This window comes from Elaeis guineensis, chromosome 8, assembly GCF_000442705.2.
Source record: "Elaeis guineensis isolate ETL-2024a chromosome 8, EG11, whole genome shotgun sequence".
In the NCBI taxonomy this organism is placed as follows: domain Eukaryota; kingdom Viridiplantae; phylum Streptophyta; class Magnoliopsida; order Arecales; family Arecaceae; genus Elaeis; species Elaeis guineensis.
In genome coordinates, this window is record NC_026000.2 from 77,448,353 (window position 1) to 77,458,479 (window position 10,127).

At 38.1% G+C, this 10,127-nt stretch overlaps 1 non-coding gene across 1 annotated transcript; it reads right to left on the reverse strand.

Moving 5' to 3' along the window:
- Nucleotides 1-9,692: 9,692 nt before the first annotated feature.
- Nucleotides 9,693-9,799, reverse strand: LOC140851352 (small nucleolar RNA R71). The gene has a single exon (XR_012134104.1). It is a non-coding gene; the product is annotated as a small nucleolar RNA R71 (small nucleolar RNA).
- Nucleotides 9,800-10,127: the final 328 nt, after the last annotated feature.

The window sequence follows — 10,127 nt, forward strand, 5'->3', positions numbered from 1 at the left end:
TTAGTGGGTGTGTGAGGGCCGTTCACTATGATACTCTACATATCATAGTCAGTGCTTGAATGAAGATTTTCATCCGAGCTTTCCAATAGATTTAATTGGACCCATTGAAAAGTGGAGGTCGGTTAGTAGACTGTCCCTCGGCTAGAGAAGTGCCAACTTGAGTTGCCATAGATCTTTGGCTCTTTGATTGGTTAGATCAAAGTAGGGCTAGAGCACCGGGCTCTGATACCACTTGTTGCCCAGCTATGCAACCCAAGAGGAGGGGTGAATTGGGTTTCTAAAAATTTTAAACTTAACTTATATCTTATGACAAATGTTTAACAATAGCTAAGTAAATAAGGAGAGTATAGTTGATTCAAGGCTAATGGTTGAATGCAAGAATGCAAGAGAATAAAGAAGTTCTAAGGAAGAGCAATTAGGTACAACACAAACAAAAAGATTTATAGTGGTTCGGTGCCAACCTTGCACCTACATCCACTCCCCAAGCTCCTACTTGAGAATTCCAATTCACTAACTTGTATTCAACCTGAATACACACGTCGGAAACTCCAACTCTAGCTATCCCAAGCTAGTCCACATATTTTCTGGGTATAAGCCAACCCAATACACTCCGATTCAAGGTTTGGATCAACCTTTCCTTGTTTTGGAACCCTTCCAAAATAAAAAAATAACTTAAACAGAGTATAACAATCAATAGCTCAGAAAATACAAAAGAAGCTCCTTTAACGAGCGAATGAGGCTTTAAATACACTTTACTCAAAGAGAAGAAGGCTCTTTTTGATTTTCTCAAGATGGTTGGAGACTTGAATGTGCACTTGAGGAGTTGGTGAGCTTGAATTAAATACTTCTTGAATGCTTTGAGTGAGCTCTTGCTTAGGGCTAAAAAGTTTGCTTGAAATTCTCTTTTCAAAAATCTCTCTTGTTGATGATTCCCATCTTTTTATCCCTTTTATAGCTTTAAGAAATGGTGGAGAACAATCTGGGCTGAAATAGAGCCGTTAGACCACATTAAATGAGTATTAAAAGTACTTAAAATGGGTTAAAAACTAGCCTTATGAAATTTTTCCATCACAGGGGTCGACTCATGGGTCGACTCATGCTCATGGGTCGACTCATGGGTCGACCTCTGTGGAAAAACAACAGAAAATCAACAAAAAATTAAGGTTCTGTAAATTTGCCCTAAAAACAGCAGAGGTCGACTCATGGGTCGACTCATGCCTGGGGGTCGACCCACGGGGTCGACTCACAGATAGTGCCAAGACTGTGCCAGCTAAAAATTCTGTGTGCCAATCAGCTCATTGTGCCATGAGTTGACTCATGGGGTCGACTCAAATTTTCAAATATGGATATCTTTCAAAATACATGTCCAAAAATTATAAAATTTTCACCAATGGATCACAAATCTTTTGTTCTATCACTTGATGCTTTTAAATCAGGGTTTGGTAAAATTACGATTTTACCTCTGAAAAGCAATAAGTCTTTTTCAAGCGAAAATCATTAGTACCCCTTCAAAAGCTTTGTAATCATCAAAATCAATCCAAGGAGCAATATTTTTATTTAATTAAATTAAACTAATTAATAATCTAATTACTAATTAATCTTTTATTAATTTACTATCACTTAGTAAATAAATTTATTACAACTTTTGCATAAGGTTAATCATCAATCGAATTGACGATTAAGTCCATGAATGATTCTCAATCATTGATCAACCACATGATCAGTCAGAAATTTATTTTGAGTGTGATCTCATAGGTTCAAATCTATGTCAGTAGCATAGAAATAACTTTTCAAACCAATCGATGTAACCATTTAGCAATGATGACCCAACATCCGGATAGGTCGAATGAAAGTGAAGCAATATTCAAGAACCTATTGGTGTATGGTTACCGTATAATTCATCTCTTTGATCCTAATGCTCAAGGATGACCTAGAATTTAACTGTCAATCTGAGATAAGTCATCCACATTGTATTTCAATCTTTTTCAAATCCATCACATGGATTATCTGAGCTCAGGTTTTGCTAAATTGAAATACATTGATATATTTACTCCTAATTCGGAGGGGTCAATCTCATTGTTACTCATGTACTGATTGTTGGGTTCTGGCAATGCAGTAGAAAGTAATTTTTAAAAATTTTAAAATCAAACAAGTCAATAGCTTTAACAATTAAAACTATTGAGTCAAACTCAAAATCCTAGAATCACCTTGCTGATATCGATAAAACAAAACAAGCATGCAAAAGGAAATAAAATTTTTACTTTCATAAAAAAAGATGAAGTGGCACATTGGTATTCTCCATGAGACTCCAAAGTAGAAGCCTCTAATGGTGATCCATACGAAAGTTAGCCAAAGTCCTTCCTATCCGATGCACTGCTGCAGCCTTTTCTTCTCAAGAATACTGCCGGCTTCGAACTGAAGGAACGAATGCACCAAAGCCCAATTGCTTCCGATCTTGCCACAGAATGATGTGAAGAAGATATTCTTCAAATGTCTCACAATCTAGAATTTAATTTTTGACTCCAACGCATGAAAAAATAAAATCCTAGGGCACACTAGCAACACTTGCTAAAAATCTCACCACCCTTTTTGCAACTTGTTGGGTATAAAATACCCTCAGTCGAAGTTCATAACAGGATTGACCCTCCCAAGACTCCTCCAGCTTTCGACTGCAGATGGTATCTCCCCGGACCCTGCCAACGGCTGAACTTCTCCAACAATAGATTCCTACAACTATCAGATCTCAGCCCGAACTCCTATGGGAGCCGGATCTCGTCCCCGACCTCGACTGTGGAAAAGCTTCGCCCAGACTCCTACGGGAGCCGGGCTCCGTCCTCGACCCCGATCGCTATAAACTTCGTCCGGACTCCTAAGGGGGCCGGACTTCATCCCTGACTTGGATTGCAGGTTGACTCAGCCCGAACTCCTACGGGAGCCGGATCTCATCCACAACCTCGACTGCGGAAAAGCTTCGCCCGGACTCCTATGGGAGCCGGGCTCCTTCCTCGACCCTGATCGCTGGTAAACTTCGTCCGGACTCCCAAGGGGGCCGGACTTCATCCCAGACTTTGATTGCAGGTAGACTTCGCCAGGGCTCCTACGGGAGCCAGATCTCGTCTCCAGCTCCAACTGCGGGAAGACTCAGCCCGGACTCCTATGGGAGCCGGACCTCGTTCCCAATTCTGGCTGCACAAGGACTTCGCCCTGACTCCTACAGGAGCCGGGCTCCACCCACGACTTCGCTTACAGGTAAACTTCTTTCGGACTCCTAAGAGAGCCGGACTTCATCCCTGACTTGGATTGCAGGTTGACTCAGCCCGAACTCCTACGGGAGCTGGATCTCGTCCCCGACCTCGACTACGAAAAAGCTTCACCCAGACTCCTACGGGAGCCGGGCTCCGTCCTCGACCCCGATTGCTGGTAAACTTCATCCGGACTCCTAAGGGGGCCAGACTTCATCCCTGACTTTGATTGCAGGTAGACTTCGCCCGGGCTCCTACGGGAGCCAGATCTCGTCTCCAGCTCCAGCTACGGGAAGACTCAGCCCGGACTCCTACGGGAGCCGGGCCTCATTCCCAATTTCAGCTGCACAAGGACTTCGCCCGGACTCCTACGGGAGTCGGGCTCCACCCACGACTTCGCTTACAGGTAAACTTCGTCCGGACTCCTAAGGGAGCCAGACTTCATCCCTAACTTGGATTACAGGTTGACTCAGCCCGAGCTCCTACGGGAGCCGGATCTCATCCCTGACCTCGACTGCGGAAAGACTTCACCCGGACTCCTATGGGAGCCGGACTCCGTCCTCGACCCTGATCGCTGGTAAACTTCGTTCGGACTCCTAAGGGAGCCAAACTTCATCCCTTACTTTAATTGCAGGTAGACTTCGCCAGACTCCTACGGGAGCCAGACCTCATCTCCGACTCCGGTTACGGGAAGACTCCGCCCGGACTCCTACGGGAGCCGGACTTCACCCCCGACTTTGACTGAAGGAAGACTCCATCCGAACTCCTGCGAGAGCCGAACTCCGAGCTTCTCTCAGATGGGTGGCTAGCCACCTCTGTTGCCCAGCTATGCAACCCAAGAGGGGGGGTGAATTGGGTTTCTAAAAATTTTAAGCTCAACTAATTACTTATGAAAGGTATTTGTTAAAACTTGATGAATGAGAAGAAAGACTTTAAATCAAGATTAAATTTCTAAAGCAAGAATGCAAGGATATAATAAAGAAATAAAGAGAAACAATAAAGCACACCACAAACACAAGGATTTATAGTGGTTCGGTGCCAACCTTGCACCTACATCCACTCCCCAAGCTCCTACTTGGGAATTCTAATCCACTATACTTGTATTCAACCCGAATACAAACGTCGAAAACTCCGACACTAGCTATCCCAAGCTAGTCTACTTATTTTCCGGGTATAAGTCAACCCAAAACACTCCGATTTCAGGTTCGGATCAACCTTTCCTTGTTTTGGAAATCCTCCAAAAATAAGAACAAATACTCACAAAGAGTAAAATAGCTTAGAGCACAAATTAATACAATAACAGCTCCTTAAATGAGTGAATATAACAATAAAAATACTTTACTCAAATGAAGAATCCCCTTTTTGGATTTTCTCAAGGTGGATGAACGCTTGAATGAATGCTTGAGAAGAAGATGAACTTTGATTGAAGACTTCTTGAAGGCTTTGAAAGATCTCTAGATCAAGGTTGAAACAATAGGCATGAAAAATCCTCTCTTTGAATGCTCTTGAATCTCTTTCACAATCTCTCGTGTATATTGTGGATCACCTGTCTCTCTCTCGTGTAGATTTTGGATCCTCTTTTCTTTTTCTCTCGAATGTCTCGTTGATCACTTCGTGTATATTTTGGATCCTCTCAATTGTATATATGTTTGATCTCCTCTTTTCTTTCACCATTTGAAACCTTTTATAACATTAAGAAATAAGAGAAAACATATTAGGCAGAAAAAGAGCGTTAGAGCATTTTTAGGAAGCATAAAAGGCAATTAAAATGGGCAAAAAACTAGCCGTTGCGGACGATTTCCATCGCAGGGGTCGACTCATGAGTCGACTCATGCTTCAGGAGTCGACTCATGAGTCGACTTCTGTTGCATTAGCCAGAAACTTTGATTTCTGGATTTTTTGGCCCAAATCAGCAGAGGTCGACTCATGCCTTATGGGTCGACTCATGAGTCGACTCACAGGTCGTGCCAAGCCAAAAATCCAGTGTGCCATGGGAAATTTTTGCGTGCCAATCAGCTCATAGTGCCATGAGTTGACTCATGAGTCGACTCATGCACTTCAAACCTTCATAACTTCAAAAATATAAGTCCAAAAATAATAAAATTTTCATCAATAGTTTACAAATCATTTGTTCTACCAAATGATACTATCAAATCAGGATTTTAGTAAAATTATGATTTTACCCTTGAAGAGCATAAAAACTTTTTCAATTTAAAATATTTGTATCCCTTCAATCTGCTTTGTAATCATCAAAATCAATCTAGGAGCAACAATCTCCCCCTTTTTGATGATGACAAAATACTTGAACAAAAGCATTTATGTGAATGCATTAATTTCAAAAGAATGCACTATAGGTGTATAAAAAAAATATGATTCTTTTGGCATGTGATATAAATGGTCATATGCAAAAATAGTTTGTCCATTTTCTTAAAGATTTGAAAAGATGCTCATGGGATTATGTGAATTTGGTGTTTGAGCGGAAAACTTGTTTTTGTTATCATATTAAGCTGTATTTTGAAAATTTGCTCATTCTCATTTGATTTTAGTTTTAGCATCAGAGCAAAAAAATAATTATGTGCTTTAATTGCTTTTGAAAAAAAAAAATAATTATGTGTGCCAAAGCATGTTTAAGAGTTGATTTGGAAAGTATATTAGATCATTTTGAGTTTAAGATGTATCAGAGCAAGAGAAAAAAATAAATTTTGAATGTATCAGAGCAAAAAAAATTTTTTTACAATGTTATCAGAAAAGATTTTACAATGTATCAGAGAAAATTTCACAATGTATCAGAGCAAATAATGTATCAGAGCAAGTTAAAAATTTTAGGACAATATATCAGAGCAAGAAAAATAATTTTTACAATGTATCAGAGAAAATTTTATAATGTATCAGAGCAAGTTAAAAAAAAATTTTAGGATGTATCAAAGTAAGTTAAATTTCTTAAGATGTATCAAGGTAAATAAAATTTCAAAAGATGTATCAGAGCAAGTTTGAATTTTGAAGTATATCAGAGCATATTTAAATTTTTTAAAGCAAATCAGAGCATATGTAAAGAAGTAATTTAAAAATTACTTATTTGCATTGTACTTAGCATTGTATTTTTGATATTGTTCTTTAAATTTTCAATTCATTCATTAATTTCTCATAATTTGGTTTTGTTGAGTTGCTTTTTCATAGTTTATGGTTTTGCTTTTGTTGGATTGCTTTTTGTTTAATTTTCCAAATTTTTGTTTAATTTCTCCCCCTTTTTGACATCATCAAACATGGTTAACTCTTCCTTTTTCTGAAACATTCTTTAATTTCTCCTCCTTTAGAGTTTATCACAGATGTTTGCTCCCCCTTAATATAGCAATTATCAACAGCAAACAACAACAAAGAGAAGACAATATTTCAACAAGGAGAATATATATAACCAAAATATGATCGATATCATTACAAAAGGTAGAAATATAAGTAAAAGATGATTGCATAAAACCATAATTGTTTCATTACATAGTTCTTAAAATAAAAGTCAACCAGCTAATTTTCAATACATGGCCCCAAAATACAGATCCTAGAACAAGACACTAACACCTAGGATCTAGTAAAGATCAAGACAAGTCAAGGATCGGAGTCATCAGATATGAGATGAGAAGCTGATGGATCAGAAGTGCGTCCTCTACCCCGTCTGCCTCTAGCACGAGCAGGAGAGCGAGATGAACTGGGAGGCTGAGTACGCTGAGATGCTAAGGACTGAACAGAAAGGGTGAGTCTGATGGAATCAAGTACGTTGATTTATGTCACAAATTGACATAAAAAGTATCAATTAATATCTAAATTATCTAACTTTATTAAGAAATTGATACTTGTTATTATATTTTGCAGAAGAAGAGATCATCAATAGAAGGAACAAGGAAAGAGGATTCCAACGGCGCAAATTTTATGCAAAACGAAGTTAAATTGACCCAGGAATTGAAGAATGAAGAAAGAAGACTCAATTGGGTCAAACCCGAGTCAAATCAGATCAAAATTGATCAAAAATCAACTGATTTGGTGATCTGATTAGCCGCCTGGTCCACAGCAATAGGCACATGGACCATGGACCCATCGGCGCACCATAAACCCCCCTAACAACTCTCTAAAATCTCTTAGTCCCACATCGAAAGTTTTGAAAACCTTATAACCCCCAAATGCCTATAAAAAGCCCCCAAAGGCCCTTGTTTTATGTATTCTTCCTTCCGATCAAGCTTGTAACCCTAGATAGTGGGGTTTTTAGCTCTCTTTTCAAGCCTCGAGCTTTGAGGTTTTTGTAATAAATTTTTTTTATATAAAATCTTATTTTTATGCAATTTCATCTCTTTACATTATGCAATTTATTTTTCTTGCAATTAGGATAGTTTAATTTATGCAATTTAATTTTATGTAATTAGGTTAGTTTAAATTATGCAGTTTAAATTTATGTAATTAGGATAGTTTAATTTATGAAATTAGGGTAGTTTATTTTTCTGTATTTAAATTTTGCAAGTAGATTTAGATCATGTCTAGCTAAGCATCCCTTCTAGGGTTTGCGATGAAGCTAGATCATGAGTAGGGATTTTACATAGGGTTCTTTCTTTTTCTTAGGGTTTCTTTTTCTTCCTCTTTTGCCAAGAATTTTTGATGAACTACAGTTGGGTCAGAGTCCCTTCATAGTTCATGCTTGATTCAGTGCATAGGAGGAGAAAACCCTAAGGGATCCTAGTTATTACTCCCCTGTAAAGAATCTTGATGGGTTATCGTTGGGCTTAGTCCCTTCATAATCTATGCTTGGGAAAGACAAGAGGAGTAGTCGTTAGGATCATTAAGAAAAATTCTAGGTAGAATTTCCTAATCTAGATCTAGTGGATTCAAAAACCCTAGATCCTTAGTCTTATTGTCTTTAGCAAACAACTTTCGACTTTCGATTTTTGTTAAAGCTCGCTTGAGCATAGATTTGAAAATCATTTTTAAAACCAAGTCTCTGTGGGATCGACCCGTACTCGCTGGTCGTGCTACTCTGCACACCGTGCACTTGCGGTTTTATTTACAAATTTTAAGATTTGCACATCAAGTTTTTGGCGCCGTTGCCGGAGATTTGGCATTTTAAATTGTTTTCAAATATTTGTTCTTCGTGCGTTATAACTCTCTTTCTTTTTTCTTTAGGTTTCTATATTTAGTTGGTGATTGTTGGAAAACTCAGGTACACTTCTAATTTCTCTTTTATTATTTTTAGTTAATTACTTTTGCTTTTAGACCTAATCATTTGAATTTACTTAATCACAAAAAAAAAAAAAAATATAAAACAAAACAAAAGACATTTCATAATCGTGAAGTAAAATATCAAAATAAAAAAAAAATTCTAAATTAAAATCTTTTACATTCTTGGTCATCTTGTTTATTTGTATTTGCATTTTCATAATTAATCTAAGGGCATCAACCCATTAACAAGATAAGGTGGGGATTTCATTACCCTTCCTTAGCCCAAAAACCATCTCCATCATATTGCATTACCTAGACTTTTAATCTTAAAATCAATTAGACGTCAACCTTAAGGAATTCGAGCTCAATAAGACAAGGAACCCTAAGAGTTCTACCAAGTTTGAGTTGTTTGATTAGTTGGTGTCTAGGCAAGTCCCTGAGAGTGGTTTGTTAAATTGGTTCAGTTGCTGGCCTGGCCAACTCGTTTGGTGTCTAGAAAGGCAATGATGAGTGAACCTCCCACCTCTTATACTTACCTGGCTAACTAGTTGATCAATCTCCACTTGGAAGGTTTGAAGGGTCATCTTGGAACAGTTAGGAGCTGTCTAGATTTAGGTTAACCCTAGGATAGATTGAGTTTAATTTATTGATTCACTTGTTTGAAAAAAAAAAAATTTAAAATTTAAATTAATTTGGTTACTTTTCTTTAGATTTAGGACTCCTTAGGATCTTCTCTTTAGAACTTTTTCTCTTTTCTTTCTTTTCCTTATACATAAAAATTTTATTAAAAAAAAAAATTGTATAAACATCGAGAACCGTACACTTCGTGTGTGGAGAAGAGTGTCGGGTCGTCTAGTTAGAATTGAGTCAATTCCTGTTGTTCCAATGGCTGAACCAATCCAACCCATGACCCTTAAGGATTTGTGTTATCCAGTTGGCTCCATCCAACCATCTTGTATCAGGTTGCCACAACCCACAGCTAACAATTTTGAAATCAAACCTCAAATCATAAATATGCTTCCAAAATTCACAGGATTAGAGGATGCTTATATATTTATTAGAGAATTTGAGGAGGTATGTGCAACCATGAAACTGCAATTAACAGAGGATGAGGTCAAACTTAGATTAATCAACTTTGCCCTTAAGGACAATGCTAAGAAGTGGCTTTATAGTCTGCCAAACTATTCTGTCACTACCTGGGAGGGCTTTGTGAGAACATTTTTAAAAAAGTATTTCCCCCATCATAAAACAGCTAGGATTAGGAATGAAATAAATCAATTTTACCAACTAGCTGGTGAATCATTTTGGAAGTACTTTGATCGTTTCAAGAATCTTTTGACCCAATGCCCACACCATGGAATAGAAACTTGGAGACTATGCCAGATCATCTATGAGGGATTAGATTCAAACTCAAGAACCATGCTAGAGTCCATGTGCCAAGGCCAATTTATGGACAAAGAAACTACTGAAGCTTGGCAATTCTTAGAAGACCTAGCCGAGAAAAATTTACAGTGGGAAACAACTAGGGAACCTGATAAAGCTACACCTTCAAGAGGAGGAATGCATCAAATTCAACCAACCCTAGCATCAGAGGCCAAGATTGCAACCTTAACACGTAGATTGGAAGCCTTAGAATTACAGAGACCAGCCAATGTAAATCAAATATCTGCACCCATGTGTAAAGGGTGC